General features: G+C 44.4%; 1 protein-coding gene across 8 annotated transcripts in view; it reads left to right on the top strand.

Annotated features, from left to right (window-relative positions):
• LOC116940164 (glutamate receptor ionotropic, delta-2-like) overlaps window positions 1-18,621 on the top strand; it is a 219,091-nt gene that overhangs the window by 43,832 nt on the left and 156,638 nt on the right. The gene's annotated exons all lie outside the window — the stretch shown is intronic.

Genomic DNA, 18,621 nt, shown 5'->3' with positions numbered 1-18,621 from the left:
TACACACACACATTATTACACACACACATTATTACACACATTATTACACACACATTGTTACACACACACACATTATTACACACACATTGTTACACACACACATTATTACACACAGATTGTTACACACACATTGTTACACACACACACACATTATTACACACACATTATTACACACACACATTATTACACACACATTATTACACACACACACATTATTACACACACATTATTACACACACATTATTACACACACTATTACACACACATTATTACACACACATTATTACACACACATTATTACACACACACACATTGTTACACACACACACATTATTACACACATTATTACACACACATTATTACACACACATTATTACACACACACACATTATTACACACACATTATTACACACACATTATTACACACACACACATTATTACACACACATTATTACACACACACATTATTACACACACACACATTATTACACACACACACATTATTACACACACATTATTACACACACATTATTACACACATTGTTACACACACACACATTATTACACACACATTGTTACACACACACATTATTACACACACATTGTTACACACATTGTTACACACACACACATTATTACACACACACATTATTACACACACACATTTTTACACACACACATTGTTACACACACACACATTATTACACACACATTATTACACACACACATTATTACACACACATTATTACACACACACATTATTACAAACACATTATTACACACACATTATTACACACACATTATTACACACACATTATTACACACACATTATTACACACACACATTATTACACACACACATTATTACACACACACATTATTACACACACATTATTACACACACATTATTACACACACACTATTACACACACATTATTACACACACATTATTACACACACATTATTACACACACACACATTATTACACACACATTATTACACACACATTATTACACACACACATTATTACACACACATTATCACACACACATTGTTATACACACACACACATTATTACACTCACATTATTACACACACATTATTACACACACACACATTATTACACACACACATTATTACACACACACATTATTACACATACATTATTACACACACACATTATTACACACACATTATTACACACATTATTACACACACATTGTTACACACACACACATTATTACACACACATTGTTACATACACACATTATTACACACACATTGTTACACACACATTGTTACACACACATTATTACACACACACACATTATTACACACACACATTATTACACACACACACATTATTACACACACACACATTATTACACACACATTATTACACACACATTATTACACACACATTGTTACACACACATTGTTACACACACACATTATTACACACACACATTATTACACACACACATTATTACACACACATTATTACACACACATTATTACACACACATTATTACACACACATTATTACACACATACACATTATTACACACACATTATTACACACACAGATTATTACACACACACTATTACACACACACATTATTACACACACACATTACACACACACACATTTTTACACACACACACATTATTACACCCACACATTATTACACACACACACATTATTACACACACACATTACACACACACACATTATTACACACATTATTATACACACACACACATTATTACACACACACATTATTACACACGCAACAACAACCGCCATTCGCCACTAAGTGACGGTGACGTCACCACGACGCTTGTGCCAGGCTATGTGCACCCTGAGGCCACGTGAAGTGTCGAAAGCCCGCTGGCAGGAGGTCACGGGGCAGACCCAGGTGCCACGGGTCGACTGACTGAGATGACTGGCTGATGCACCACCTGTGCCCCCTACTGTGCCAACCTGCTGTGCTTTAGCCACCCGGCGCTCCGCTCGTTGTTCTGAGCGTCGCTCCTCCGCCCTCCGTTGTTGTTGGAGGGCGACTGCCTCCAACTGCCCAGTAGCGTCCTTCACGAGCCTCCTCCACAGAGTCCGATCTTGACACCGCTGGTACCAGTCATCGGCAAGTCCACTCAGCTCCACGTCCTCCTGTACCACATCACTCCATCTCTTCTCTAGCCCGTGCCACGCCCCCCTCAATCCGGCAAAACAAAAGCTGTTTCGGCATGCGGTGGCTGAGCATGCGGGCTACATGACCCAGCCATCGCAGCCTTGCCTGCCGGAGGAGCTCACCGATGGGACCCTGCCCAGATCTTTCAAGGATTTGTGAGCTCCTCACACAATCCAGTCTGGTTAAACCCAGGATGGATCGTAGGCAGGCCAGCCTAAATGTTTCTAACCAGCGAAGATGTTCCATTAGGGGGGTCCACGTTTCGCAAGCGTAGAGAAGGGAGGAAATGACCGTGGCCGAGAAGACCTGAAGCTTAGTGCGGAGCGACAGACCAGGTAGCTTCCACACAGCGTTACGCAACCGATGAAAAGATATTGCCGCTCGACTGATTCGGAGTGAGACCTCTGCTGTTAAACTGGAGCCAGTCATAAGCACACTGCCCAGGTATGGGAAACTCTCCACTCTCTCCACAACTGCCCCATCACCGATTGGGAGTTGTGGGGGTGGAGTGTCCGATGGTACAAAATACCCAGGCAGGTGCTTAGTTTTGGTGGGGCTGATGGTAAGGCCCCACCTCTTAGTGGCACGCTCCAGTCTCAGCAGCAGCGTCTCCAACTCCTCCTCTGACTGAGCAGCTATTACCAAATCATCAGCATACATAACGTGGTTGAGCAATAGGGAGCCATCCCTTGACCGCACCCGGGCATCGATTAGCCTCCCATTATATCTGTACCATATGGAGATTCCCCCGGTACAGCTATTGAAGGCTTCACGAACTACGTGGTCAAAATAGATGTTAAATAATGTGGGAGCCAGAGGACATCCCTGTCGCACCCCAAGGTGTACAGGTAGTTTTACCCGGGCCCGCTCACCATCATGAAGGTCCTTAATGATCGTGAGCAGAGGGTCAGGTACTCCAAAAGCACGAAGAACGACCCAGAGCCCAGGCCTACTGATGGTATCATAGGCCTTGACCAGGTCAATAAAGCAGAGATGTAGGTCTTGTTGGAATTCCCTACACCTCTGTTGTAGCAGACGGACAGAAAATATGGCATCTGTGCAGGACCGCCCTTTCCTGAAACCGCATTGGGGCTCCGCAAGCCTCTCCTCAGCGTGCCTGGCAAGGCGATGCTGAATAATCCTTGCCAGGACCTTTCCCGGCACACTGAGGAGTGAGATGCCCCTGTAGTTGTTACAGTCTGTGCGGTCCCCCTTCTTAAAAAAGGGGGACCACCAGGGCATCCTTCCAATCCTGCGGAACCCGTCCAGTGGTCCAGACTGTTGTTATGATGTCATATAGGGCAGTTTGTGCACAAACGCCACCCTCCCTCAGCATTTCGCTTGGGAGATCATCTCTGCCCGCTGCCTTTCCTGGTCTCAGACTCCGGATCGCCTTCAATACTTCCTCAGCAGATGCCACCTCAGCCAGCCACTCACAGGGGGTGACTTCATCCAATATTTGAGGCACCGCAGCCTCAGCAGGGTCATCCTCACTTTGTGCCACGATGTTTTCCTGGCTGAGGGATTTTCCCTCCCCCAGGACCTCACAGAAATGCTCAGCAAATCTGCGAACCTGTTCCTGGGGGTCGGAAATTGGATCACCGTTTTTTCCCCTAATGATGGTAATAGGTGTGGCGCTGCAGGTTACTTTTTTGATGGAGTTAAATAGAGATTTGTGATCACGGGCCACTGAGGCAGACTCCATCTCCTCAGCAACCCGCGACCACCACCCATCCTTGCAGCGCCTCAAGGCTCTCCGAACCTCCGAGCGAAGGCTGCGGTAAGCCTCCTCATTCTATGACGTGGGATTCTGTAGCCGATAACAGTGGGCCTGTCGCTTTTTCTCAACCATCCTGAACACCTCCTCTGTCAGCCAGGGTGTCTGGGGAGGTCTGGACCGCGTACCCAAAGCAGCCATTGCAGCTGCATGAGTCACAGTCCTAAACCTCGCCCATTTACCCTCGACATCAGGAGGAGTCGGGGACGATGCCAATCCCAGCTGCAAGCGATGATGAAATTCTCGCTTGCAACTTTCATCAGATAACTGAGACCAGGCCACTTTAGGTTGGAATGGGGTCCTGGGTGTACACCCACCACCGGAGTGGAAGAATGGCAGGCACATCTTACAGATGACTAGTCGATGGTCAGAGGGCAGATCAGCTCCACGGTAGGTCCTGGTGTCAAGGACATGGGCTCGCATTCGCTGGTCCGTCACTATGTAGTCCAGCAGATGTTCTTGCTTGGACCCGGCATGCATCCATGATGTTGTGTGGATGCGCCGATGCCGGAACAGCGTGTTGGTAATTACAAGCCCATGGGCTGCACAAAAATCTAGCAGCCTCCTACCGTTGTTATTGAGCTGATCTGGCCCATGCCCTCCAATCACTCCAGACCAGGTGCCAGTATCATGACCAACTCGGGCATTGAAGTCACCCAACATGATGACTCTGTCCCGAGGGGCCACTTTAGCCAGCACCTGTGACAGGAGGTCATAGAAGGCATCTGACTCATCGGCTTTGCCTGCATCCCTCCACGGATGTTCATCTTCGGTGGGGGCATAAGTAACCACGACCACCATTCCTCGCCTCCGGTTGATGGGAAGGCGAGCCCAAAGTAGCCTGGGGCTTACAGCTTCCCACACCTCACCGCCATGCTCCCACACCCCCTTCATTCTTTTGTTCAAAAGAAGACCCACACCCTGTTGTTTGGCAGTCTGCTGCCCCGAGTAGAGGACTGTCCACCCCTCATGGTGGCAGGAGCCAGAGCCGGTCCACCGGACCTCCTGAATGCCGCATAGATCCAGGCGGTACCGGTCCAGCTCCCGACAGAGGAGTGGCAGCCTCTCCTCTGCAGTGAGCGTTCGAACATTCCACGTGGCCACCCGTAGTGGCTTTTCGTTGTTTCTGGAGTAGCCCCGAGGGTAGGTATTCAATCTCCTGGCTCCGCCAATTGGGGTTTGGCCAGGAGACGTCATAGACGCCTGGCCCCCCGGGGCCTCCGGCACAAGCTTATTTGTTACATATTTCAGTTTAATTCGTGGTTTCGTGGTAATTAATTGAAGGTGAAGGGGTTACCAGCCCCTCGCACCCGTCCAGAGCCCCCGTTTAGCCCCTGTGGTGGACACATATGCCATGAGGGGAGGAGCCAATCAAAATTGGATCTCCCCCCACAGCGCTGTCCACGACAGAGTTGCCCGTCCGGCACCGCGAGGAGGTAGGGGGTTGTTTTGCCGGACACATTATCACACACACACATTATCACACGCACGTCGCGGGTTTTCGTATCACGGGACATTTCTTCCATTCTGCCATTTCTGCTCGAAAATGAAACGCAGTTTCACGGGAAAATTACTCATCGTATATTTCAGAAACCCTTACTCAGAGAATGAACAAATCCTGCATGACGTGAAGAACATTTCAGCTCATGGAGACTATTGCCTAAGTGGCCATACTCATTTGGCAAATTACTTTACAACAACACTCCTAAGTAACTGTGATGGAAGATGCTGCTATACGCCCTGTAACTTTATGTTGCATTTTTATGGAGTCCTTAAATTAATTAAAAGCCTAAATGTACAGCCATGTGTTCTTCCACTGCTGCATGGAGGCTTCCCCAAGCCTTTTGCTCAGTCATAGGGGGTTTGTGACTGTACTTCACTGCACTGGTCAGTGCAGGAAGGTGAACATGTTTTTTTTTTACCACGGCTGATTTAAATGTCACACGTTCCTGATTTTAACCATCAGATTTATAGCGCAGCGCACTCCACCGCTATTCTCCCCAACCCCCAAAGCCTAAATAACAACGGTGGCGGTGTTGAGTCCAAGTTTCCTCATTACAGTGTGTTCTCCTATAACGAGGACGTAGTTGTGTTCCTGAAGAACACCGCGTTTTGGAAAACTCGTGTAATCATAAATAATATATAATACAGGATAAAGCCCAGTCCGCGACAACATGTGAGATGCATACGCAGGCTGAACAAAGAGTGAGGCGCGTGGGTAGCATTTAGAAGCATCCAGCAGCATCCCAATGCCTTGTGTGATGATGCAACGCTGAGGCAGCCGTAGGACCACTTACTCCTATTTGCGCTGCGACGGAGTTCCATTCACTCAATCGCGTTCTATCCAATTCGCATCCGTGTTATAAAAAAATGTGTTACGAAAGCATGCGTTATAAGAGAACAGACTGTATATGTTATATGTTTTCCAGACACGGGGCTTATTTTTTATTATCATTTAGAAAGATATACTCTGTACAACGTAAGTTCACAACCGTTCGGGCTCATGCATTGCTGTGATTTTGGGCTGTGCCCTGTGTTGCTCGGCATGATGCCCCATGTTGTGCTCCTCATGCTAAAGCTCCCAAGGACGTGGATTGAAATGTCACACATTGTGCAGAGCTATAAACTATTTTTAGTTTACCAGGTTAAGGCCCACTAAGCTAAATAGCTCTTTTTCAGAAGCAACCTGGCCACAGATTACAGCCTTATTAAGCGGTTTATCGTGTGGAAATGTACGAGCAGCCAGAAACTCTAAACGGATGTTTCTAAATGTGGAGGTAAAAACCGGAGAACCTGGAGGACATTGAAACTCTTTATATACAGCACGTGTCAGGGTCGGGCTCGAACCCACGACTTCCTGCACACGAGACGAGGTAGTTCACATCTCGCCACCGTGGCGCCCCCACAACATATGGTGCAACCAGAAAACACATCAGAGAGCCATCCAACGATGCCACAATAAGCTATGGGGTTGACTCATATACGGTGAGGGAAAAAAAAGTATTTGATCCCCTGCTGATTTTGTACGTTTGCCCACTGACAAAGAAATTATCGGTCTATCATTTTAATGGTAGGTTTATTTGAACAATGAGAGACAGAATAGCAACAAAAAATTCCGGAAAAACGCATGTCAAAAATGTTATAAATTGATTTGCATTTTAATGAGGGAAATAAGTATTTGACCCCTCTGCAAAACATGACTTAGTACTTGGTGGCAAAACCCTTGTTGGCAATCACAGATGTCAGACGTTTCTTGTAGTTGGCCCACTCCTCTTTGCAGATCTTCTCCAAGTCATTAAGGTTTCGAGGCTGACATTTGGCAACTCGAACTTTCAGCTCCCTCCACAGATTTTCTATGGGATTAAGGTCTGGAGACTGGCTAGGCCACTCCAGGACCTTAATGTGCTTCTTCTTGAGCCACGCCTTTCTTGCCTTGGCCGTGTGTTTTGGGTCATTGTCATGCTGCAATACCCATCCACGACCCATTTTCAATGCCCTGGCTGAGGGAAGGAGGTTCTCACCCAAGATTTGACGGTACATGGCCCCGTCCATCGTCCCTTTGATGCGGTGAAGTTGTCCTGTCCCCTTAGCAGAAAAACACCCCCAAAGCATAATGTTTTCACCTCCATGTTTGACGGTGGGGATGGTGTTCTTGGGGTCATAGGCAGCATTCCTCCTCCTCCAAACACGGCGAGTTGAGTTGATGCCAAAGAGCTCCATTTTGGTCTCATCTGACCACAACACTTTCACCCAGTTGTCCTCTGAATCATTCAGATGTTCATTGGCAAACTTCAGACGGGCATGTATGTGCTTTCTTGAGCAGGGGGACCTTGCGGGCGCTGCAGGATTTCAGTCCTTCATGGCGTAGTGTGTTACCAATTGTTTTCTTGGTGACTATGGTCCCAGCTGACTTGAGATCATTGACAAGATCTTCCCATGTAGTTCTGGGCTGATTCCTCACCATTCTCATGATCATTGCAACTCCACGAGGTGAGATCTTGCATGGAGCCCCAGGCTGAGGGAGATTGACAGTTCTTTTGTGTTTCTTCTATTTGCGAATAATCGCACCAACTGTTGTCACCTTCTCAACAAGCTGCTTGGCAATGGTCTTGTAGCCCATTCCAGCCTTGTGTAGGTTTACAATCTTGTCCCTGACATCCTTGGAGAGCTCTTTGGTCTTGGCCATGGTGGAGAGTTTGGAATCTGATTGATTGATTGCTTCTGTGGACAGGTGTCTTGTATACAGGTAACAAGCTGAGATTAGGAGCACTCCCTTTAAGAGTTTGCTCCTAATCTCAGCTCGTTACCTGTATAGAAAACACTTGGGAGCCAGAAATCTTTCTGATTGAGAGGGGGTCAAATACTTATTTCCCTCATTAAAATGCAAATCAATTTATAACATTTTGACATGCGTATTTCTAATTTTTTTTGTTGTTATTCTGTCTCTCACTGTTCAAATAAACCTACCATTAAAATTATAGACTGATCATTTCTTTGTCAGCGGGTAAACGTACAAAATCAGCAGGGGTTAAAATACTTTTTTTCCCTCACTCTATGGTGTATTGTTACTTTATTATCGCGTTTTGTTTACCCAGGAAAGCCTCACTGACAATAATACACTTCTTCAGGAGGGTCCTGCCAAGTTTTCACAGTTGGGCGTGATGCTTCTGCTGTGTGTAATCCCAGTGAAGAAATTTGCAGAGATGTTTCAGACTTTGTATGTTTCGCCAATACCATGAACATCGTGTGGGATTTTTCTTTGAACAATGGTCTTGAATTAAAAACAATTTTTTTAGGCAAGACAAAATCTAAATATGTTTTTTTTGTTCGGAAAATAAATAATTATATGTATTTACATTGAGTAAATTGCAGGTAATTATTTTTCAGCATTGGGATATATAGCCAACACCAGTTACATTGCATTATTTGTTTAGCTATGGGAGGAAATGAGGGAACCCATAGGAAATCCCTGCGCATCAAAAATTAGAACATACAAACTCCACGCAGAAAAGCACCCAGGTAGAGAATCGAACCCAGGGACCTTCTTGCTGCGAGACACAAGCGTTCCCCGGTGGGCCACCTGTATAATTTGTGCAGTCGCCCGTCCCGTTGAAGACACCACATCAAGGATGCTCGCAATGCTCGAGCGTCATTGTAGATTCACGCGGAGCCTTCCACCGGGAATCATTTGTGTTGCGTGTGGGCCAAATGGCGCTGATTAATCTGCCATGCCGCAGGAAGCTCCGCATTATTCACATCCCTGATAAGTGCCACCCCAGCCAGAATTTATCAATTTAATTCCATGTGAAACCACTTTCACCTACTTGTTAGAGCACTCTTAAATATATATAATAAAATAAATAAAAAGGTCAGCCTGAAGTGCCTCATGAATATTGAAAATTGTTTTACGTTTTCCGAAATTAAGGTTTTGCAGTGGCTTCAGAAATGCGCTGCTTGTGAGGTTTCCTCTTGCATCTGCATCGTCGCCACAGAATCCAAAGCCTCCCCATTTCAATATCCGCACAAAAAAAACTCTGTATGTCGACTTAAGTTCATGTTAATTCGTTTTTGTATGTGTTTATATCAATTTGAGTGTATGTAACATCCTTTTCCAAGACGCCTGGCCAGGCAAAGTTTATCACCAACAATGCCGTGAACCAAGTCATCGCACGGCTGCACCACCCGATTCAATATGATAAACAAAACAACTTCCCCAAAAGAAAAGAAATGTGGAATTCATAATCTGACTGAAATAATTAAACATTATTTGTAGAACTGTTCGTACGAAACACAAGAAGTTCACTGTAGCAATTTGTACTCTGTGAGCAATGAATAAACATTGCTAAAACAACACACATTCCCACATCATTATCTATGTGCGACCCTTTTTCAGTGACACACTTTTTACTGGACTGGGCTTTGCATGTAAACATATCTTATGCCCCCTTGCGCTTACTTTTCATTATTGATTAAAATAATTCACCTGCATAATCCCATCCAAAGGAACGCGCCATTTGCAAGGGTGTCCCACTGTCAAGTGACCCATACATGGCACGCATGTAATGACAGGGGTACAAGCATTTTTAAATCTACAACATGCATTATACATTCATACAAAGTAAAATACATTTGTAAAGCATCAAGAACGGGAACAAGACAGCCAAAGCAGTGACGATGAACATCACACCGCAGTCAAACACATAAATATATAATTCTAGATTTAAAACATTCGTGACTGCAAGGATTCATGCTCTTTGTTTTTTTTCAGTAAAGTCACATAGGTAAAATAAAATAAATGAAAACAACTAAATTAAATCACGACGTTTCGGAGGCAACACAAGCTTCCGTCTTCAGGTGGAAACCGTCACAGCAAAATTGCCGTATCAAGTGGAGAGCTCTAAGATACCCGAGATTATATACAGGTTAAGGGGGGGGGGCTTAACTTAGCCCCCCCACCCCCGGACCTTCCCGGCTCCCCCCCCCTTAACCTGTATATAATCTCGGGTATCTTAGAGCTCTCCACTTGATACGGCAATTTTGCTGTGACGGTTTCCACCTGAAGACGGAAGCTTGTGTTGCCTCCGAAACGTCGTGATTTAACTTAGTTGTTTGCATTTATTTTATTTTACCTACGTGACTTTACTGAAAAAACCAAAGAGTACATAAATATATGGTGCACGGTCACCGGTTCATAAAATGCAGGGCATATTACAGGGCATCTCGAAACAAGCCCACAAAGTGTAATAATTTCTCAGCCACATGGATGCTTATAGGCTGTAGCCAGTGGTCAAAGTGAGCAGCAGTGTTACAGAAACAGAGTTGAATTCGTTTTTATTCTTAGTGAATGGATGGGCAGGTTGGTAAAAGGACTTACGTGGTTCACGTATTTGCGATATTTGGAAGGATGTCCAAAGATATTTTGAAGGATGTCCAATCAGTGTGGTTTAGCTTAGGGGGTAAGAATGGAGAGGGTGATGAGTGGAACATTGTCCTATAACAATCTGTTTTCGCAATGCAATTCTAATGTCTGTACACAGAGTGTTGAACATTCTATAATGTGGCAAAATTCCTGAGGGGGCTTAGTTGCCTTTGTAGATGAGAATGAGATGGCTGGCTCTGGGAATTGAGTTGTCTGTTGCCAGGCGTTCTGCATTTGTCTATAATTGGAAACAGTTTTTTTCTGTCGGTGAGACAGTCGATTTCTACCAGAATTATATTTTTTTTCTCAAATGGGTTCTCCAGAGCATGTATTGTCACTCCATCCTTTCAATAAACCGGCCATGTACAAGAATGCCATTAGTGTATGGGGGAAAATGTGCTTCTGAAATACCAATTTTATTTCTAATATGGCGATTGCCGAATGGAATTGTAAACTAATTCTCAAGGAAAGTGAACATCTGAATAGCTACTTTGTAATTTCAAACACGTCCTCCATTACAGCTATCGCCATCTTTTAATTCCACAGAGGATTGGGGGGGGGGGGCAATATTTCTCAATTTAAAAGCGAGCATTAATTCAGGGCCTCCAACAGGTAATGCGGTCCTTGTGTAAATAAGCTTGTCTATATTTAAAACAAAAATCCATCCATTTTCAAGGCTTAATTCAGCAGGGCGCACCAACCTGTGGCTATCCTTTGGGATTGATTTCATCACAGACAGGATCCCGGTGATTCGATGAATGTGAATGTTATGGTACTGATTAGTGCAGTTGTGCAGCGCCTCCGGCTCCCACGAGGCATAAGCGCGTCATTTTGAATGAACATGAATTAGAAGTCTTCACAAGTGCGCTGATTAGATATTACGCACAGCAGCTGGGGCGGTGCTGTGTGGCTGGTCGTCGAGGAGAGGGGAGGGATGGTTTGGGTTTGTTTTTTTTCCCTTTTACTAATCCATTGAGGGTTGCCTCTTGGGACGGGCTAATGAAGTGAGAATCCCTGCGTGGGGCAAAAATACAATGAAAAAGGTTAATGTCTTTAACAGCTGCAAGCACATTATCGAATGTTGTGAAATTAAACGTTTTAATCGCGGGAGCACAGGTAATGATGGTTCAACGAAAGGGGTGCTTAACCATTCACATTTTTCTCCGAGGCAGCGGATGCGAACCAATTCACCAAAATAAGTCTTTACCAACACGCGTTGCTTTCACGTCACTGTGACATCTATGCGCAGCCCTTGATGGGTAAACTCCGGCAGTAGGCCAACAGCAAGTGTCTGCAAGATACCGATGATGGGTGGTGGTGCATCAATACAAAATGTGATGCAACTGTCGCCCGTCCTCCTCCAGCCCTTTGATCATTAACACCCACACCTGCTAACACCGGTCAAAGCCCCCAGATAGCGTGGCTCACGACACCGTGGATATCAAGTCGTGTTCCGCGAACGAACAAACAAAAATGCAGTTAAGACGGCTGATAATTGAGATAATTTCGTTGAAAGGTTGCGTTTGGAACCGGTGTGTGGTGGTGGACTGGCCATGCCCCCTCCGAGTCCCCGGCTGCTCCGTGGCCGATCCCCCCCCACCCTCACATTCGGCGACCCCACCCACCGCCCCTCTCAATGTGTCGCGCATGCGCAATACGGCAGCAGACAGCCGTCAGCCCCCGCCCCCGGCCCTCTCAACTCCCCTGGGTCGCGCACGCGCAGTTGAAACATCAGACGCGAAGACGCACACAAGAGACACACAGACACGGAGACACACAGACACGGAGACACACAGAGACACACAGACACGGAGACACACAGAGACACGGAGACACACAGAGACACACAGACACGGAGACACACAGAGACACAAAGACACACATACACGGAGATACACAGACACGGAGACACACAGAGACACGGAGACACACAGACACGGAGACACACAGACACGGAGACACACAGAGACACACAGAGACACGGAGATACACAGACACGGAGACACAGAGACACGGACACACACAGAAACGGAGAAACAGACACGGACACACACAGAGACATGAAGATACACGGACACACACAGAGACATGGAGACAGAGACAGGGAGACACGCACACAGACACGGAGACACACACAGAGACATGTCCCTGTACAATGCGGGTAGCCATAACACGGATGTTTTTTCAGCCGCCGGCCTCACATCGGGCTTTTGCTGTCGAAAACTACTACAGTTGATTCGGCTCACACAATGCCGCTACATCCGTAGCAGTTGTTATCCTCGGCCAAGGAGTTCAACATAACAATGCAACATGGGAACTATTATTTGCCTTTCGAACATTAAATATGAACGAGGCGTTTTCCAAGACCAAAAATCCTGACTGTTTTGGGCAGAACACAAAACGGAACGTCGTTATAAGTGCCTGAGGAGACACATGGACGACGGATCTCGGCAATCATGAGGAGGCCCGGGGCACGCTGTGAAGGGACGGCCACAATCAAGCCGGGGGGCGGGGGGCAGACTGTGACGTTGATGCTGTCTGAACCAATCAGGCCACCCGCACGGACAACCTGCAAGCATAGTTAACTGTGAGGGGGGGGGGGGGAGATCTGGATCGGCCACGGAGCAGCCGGGGACACGGAGGGGGCATGGCCAGGCCATTAATTAAATATTAAATCAATAATAATAATATTCAATATTAAATACATATTTTGAATATTTTTTTATTATAATATTAAATAAATACGTTGAATATTTATTTTATATTAATTAAATTAATTAAATATATTTATTTAATAACTAATATATCCAATATGTTTTATTCCTCAAGTCATTATCGAGGAATTAAATATATAATATATTAATAATATATAAATTGTTATGTATTAATTAATTAAATATATCCCCTATGTCGGATGTTCTTTCTTGTATTATATCACTTAATTGTGTCCACATCAGTGCCATTTTGTTTGCTTCTGGGAGTCGTGGTGGCACCTTTAAGGGCTCTTGACCGTGACCTTGATCTGGTTTCTCAAAAAGCCACCAAATTTTGTGAGTCGAGGGTAATTTATTGTGCAATTTGGTGAGTCGAGCGTAGCTATCGTTGTTGTGTAAGTCGAGAGTAACTATTGTTCTACAATTCTGTGAGTCGAGGGTAACTATTGTTGTTCTGTAATTCTGTGAGTCGAGGGTAACTTGTTTTGTAAGTGAGTAGAGGTTAACTGTTCTACAATTCTGTGAGTCGAGGGTAACTATTGTTGGCTCTTCAATAACTGATAATAAGCGGTGATTTGTGAATGCCTATTTACAAATTGCTCATTGTCGTTCACATTTATGACTTGGGCTTTTTACGTGTGACTGTGTCACAAGGTGTACAGTGAGGGAAAAAAGTATTTGATCCCCTGCTGATTTTGTACGTTTGCCCACTGACAAAGAAATGATCAGTCTATAATTTTAATGGTAGGTTTAATTGAACAGTGAGAGACAGAATAACAACAAAATCCAGAAAAACGCATGTCAAAAATGTTCTAAATTGATTTGCATTTTAATTAGGGAAATACGTATTTGACCCCCTCTCAATCAGAAAGATTTCTGGCTCCCAGGTGTCTTTTTTCAGGTAACGACCTGAGATTAGGAGCACATTCTTAAAGGGAGTGCTCCTAATCTCAGCTTGTTACCTGTATAAAAGACACCTGTCCACAGAAGCAATCGATCAATCAGATTCCAAACTCTCCACCATGGCCAAGACCAAAGAGCTCTCCAAGGATGTCAGGGACAACATTGTAGACCTACACAAGGCTGGAATGGGCTACAAGACCATTGCCAAGCAGCTTGGTGAGAAGGTAACAACAGTTGGTGCGATTATTCACAAATGGAAGAAACACAAATGAACTGTCAATCTCCCTCAGCCTGGGGCTCCATGCAAGATCTCACCTCGTGGAGTTGCAATGATCATGAGAACGGTGAGGAATCAGCCCAGAACTACACGGGAGGATCTTGTCAATGATCTCAAGGCAGCTGGGACCATAGTCACCAAGAAAACAATTGGTAACGCACTACGCCGTGAAGGACTAAAATCCTGCAGCGCCCGCAAGGTCCCCCAACTCAAGAAAGCACATATACATGCCCGACTGAAGTTTGCCAATGAACATCTGAATGATTCAGAGGACAACTGGGTGAAAGTGCTGTGGTCAGATGAGACCAAAATGGAGCTCTTTGGCATCAACTCAACTCGCCGTTTTTGGAAGAATAAAAATGCTGCTTATGACCCCAAGAACACCATCCCCACCGTCAAACATGGAGGTGGAAACATTATGCTTTGGGGGTGTTTTTCTGCTAAGGGGACAGGACAACTTCACCGCATCAAAGGGACGATGGACGGGGCCATGTACCGTCAAATCTTGGGTGAGAACCTCCTTCCCTCAGCCAGGGCATTGAAAATGGGTCGTGGATGGGTATTCCAGCATGACAATAACCCAAAACACACGGTCAAGGCAACAAAGGAGTGGCTCAAGAATAAGCACATTAAGGTCCTGGAGTGGCCTAGCGAGTCTCCAGACCTTAATCCCATAGAGAATCTGTGGAGGGAGCTGAAGGTTCGAGTTGCCAAATGTCAGCCTCGAAACCTTAATGACTTGGAGAAGATCTGCAAAGAGGAGTGGGACAAAATCCCTCCTGCGATGTGTACATACCTGGTGGCCAACTACAAGAAACGTCTGACCTCTGTGATTGCCAACAAGGGTTTTGCCACCAAGTACTAAGTCATGTTTTGCAGAGGGGTCAAATACTTATTTCCCTCATTAAAATGCAAATCAATTTATAACATTTTTGATATGCGTTTTTCCGGAATTTTTTGTTGTTATTCTGTCTCTCACTGTTCAATTAAACCTACCATTAAAATTATAGACTGTTCATTTCTTTGTCAGTGGGCAAACGTACAAAATCAGCAGGGGATCAAATACTTTTTTCCCTCACTCTATATGCCACTAACCAGCGATATTGACGCCCTCACAATAAATTAATTACCAGATCAAACGTTCGTCATTTAAAATCTAACCTATAAAAGGCACTTTTTTGTCTGTCTGTCCGTCCGTCTGTCTGCGCACGCACGCTTGCGGGGGATTTGGCTCTCAGACGGTGGGGTTTATGTCGAAAAAAAATTGCCGGGCGACACGCCCCAAGCCCCGCTGTGGGAATAGGCTATTCCGTTTTCCCATCCCTAAACTTTAAAGTAGTTAAAATCGCGTTTTTTGTGCGATTTTTCTTTATTTAGTTTCACTATTACTTATCAATTTCCCTTCACCGCTCGGGGGCGGGACAACGCAGCAATCTGCGCGTGCGCACAACGCTCATCACAGTTAGCCCCGAGCAACCCACACGCGCCATCGCCGCAGGTGCGCGGCCTTTTTTTTATTCACCTGCACACTCTACAAGGTAAGTCGCACGCAGTAGTATTATAAGCATTTATAACGTTACACTTTGCACTGCTGACAGGGGTTGCCCCTAGCGACGCACACACGATCGGCACAAATTTTCATTCGCGTTAAACATGCAACTAAAACACACAAAACGCTGAGGTTATTTCTTCACAGTGTGATGTCCTCTTCTCCCCACCCCACCCCAATGCGTCCTGTTACTACTACTATAGAGCCCCTAGATATTATTACCGCGCTTAGATAGTATTATTGTAGCGCGGCCGGGGGGAGCGGCCCAGCCGCCAGCCTGCCAAGGTGACACCTCGCGCTCTAGGCGAGGACGGGGGCTCTGCACGGGACTAGGCCTCACCACGGCAATGTTAGGTACCATTTCCTTGCTTCTTTTCCTAACCTCACCTTGATATAAACCCAGCTTTTTAATAATCACCTTGCTAATATTATATTAACTGTGTTTGTGTGCAGACTACTATTTTTGTTTGCCCGCTCACAACTAATCTTTTAACAATCACTTTGTCATTATTATACTCATTTCTCAACTCACCTTCATAGAAAACTGTTTTCTATAATCACCTTGATAATATTACATTAGTACTGTTTGTGTGCAAACAACTAACTTTTTCTCTTCCTTGCTTCTTTCACTAAACTCACATATAATCCTGTTATTTTAATAATCTCCTTCAAAATATTAAAAACCTACATTTTTGCGTGCTCACAAACTAATATTCTTTCAATACCTTGGTCATTATTAATATTAGTATTATTGTGTCAACTAATGTTGACAGAAACCTGCATTTTAAAGAATAACCTTGCAAATATTACATTAATAATGTTTGTGTGCTGACAACTAAGATTTCAAAATTTACTTGGTCAATTTTGATATATTTTTGTATTGTGTCTAAGCCCTTGTGTGCGTGTGAGTCCATGTGCGTGTCTTCCACCATGTGTGTGTCTACGTCCGTGTGTGTGTATCAGTCGATGTGTGTGCGACTCGATGTGTGTGTGCATGAGTTTTTATCTGTGTGTCAGTCGCTGTGTGTGTGTTAGTCAATGTATGTGCGTGGTGTGTGTGTGTATACACAACTAATATTTAACAATTAAGTTACTTCAATTTTAAATAATTATGTGTGTGTCTGCCTTGTTATGTGTGAGTCGAAGTAGCTGTGTGTGTGTGAGTCCATGTGTGTGTGTCAGTGAGATTTTACAATTAAAATAGTACACTTCTTAATATTTACGTCTGCCTAAGTACATGTGTGCATGTCAGTCGATGTGTCTGTGAGTCGATGTGTGTGTGTGTGTGGCTCCATGTGAGCGTCTTAGTCCATTTCTTTGTGTGTGTGCGTGTAGGTGCTTGTGTGTGTTAGCCCATGTGTGTGTGTAACTCCATGTGTGTGTATCTAAAGTCGATGTCTGTGTGTGTGAGTCCATATGTGTGTGTGTGTATGTGTAAGTCGATGTCTTTGTGTGTGTGGGTCAATGTCTGTAAGTGTGTGTAGGTCGATGTGTGTGTCTGATTTTTCGCCTGGGCAATGCCGGGTACTTCCCTCTAGTACTTTATAATTGGATCAAAATTGATATCGCTTGAAAATTCTCATTTTCTCTAAAATTCATGTGGCAGCAGATATTGTAGTATCATAATATTCTGAAACATCAATACGCTTTAAAAAAAATGTATTTAAGGGACTGCAACGACAGTCATGTACAGCCACGCACCGTTGCCAATTTGCTCGCTGTGATTTAGCTTTCTATTTGTGCGGCAGTGTTAATGCCAAATATGGTAAAACATTTTTTTACAAATATTATTCACAAGCAGAGATGGGATTGAGGCAAACTCTGCAGTATGCATAATGAATGGCATACATGCTAACAGTTTTAATTTACGGCCACAACAGTGGTACATCAATTAGCAAGCTTAGCATTCGAAAATGAAAACAACTAATTGCAGTTTTTGTTTTCTGTAAAATTGAAAGGTGACTCATGCATAGATGCCATTGTGATCATGCATACAGAGAAACAAACCTGTAAAAATGTGTGCTCTCTTGTAAATTTGGAAAGCATCCCAAGCGATAATTACATTGTAAATTTGCTGCAAACCACCATGAAAAAGTCATGCATGAATACATTGACCTAAAAAATGATAAATTACCGGAGCAAGAGGTAAAGTAATGTCAAGTATGGTATTCAACCAATGAGCAGATACAAATTAAATGTAATAATATTTCAACTTCTGAGTTGTTCAAGGGCTCCGAATAAATGTTGGCAATAAGGATCAAAGTTCACTCACAAAAATGCATTCGGTATCG

The sequence above is a fragment of the Petromyzon marinus genome, chromosome 8 (genome assembly GCF_048934315.1).
Source record: "Petromyzon marinus isolate PM22_M1 ecotype Great Lakes invasive population chromosome 8, UKy_Petmar_22M1.pri1.0, whole genome shotgun sequence".
In the NCBI taxonomy this organism is placed as follows: domain Eukaryota; kingdom Metazoa; phylum Chordata; class Hyperoartia; order Petromyzontiformes; family Petromyzontidae; genus Petromyzon; species Petromyzon marinus.
The sequence above is the reverse complement of the archived record's forward strand: the minus strand, read 5'-3'. Positions and strand labels throughout refer to the sequence as shown.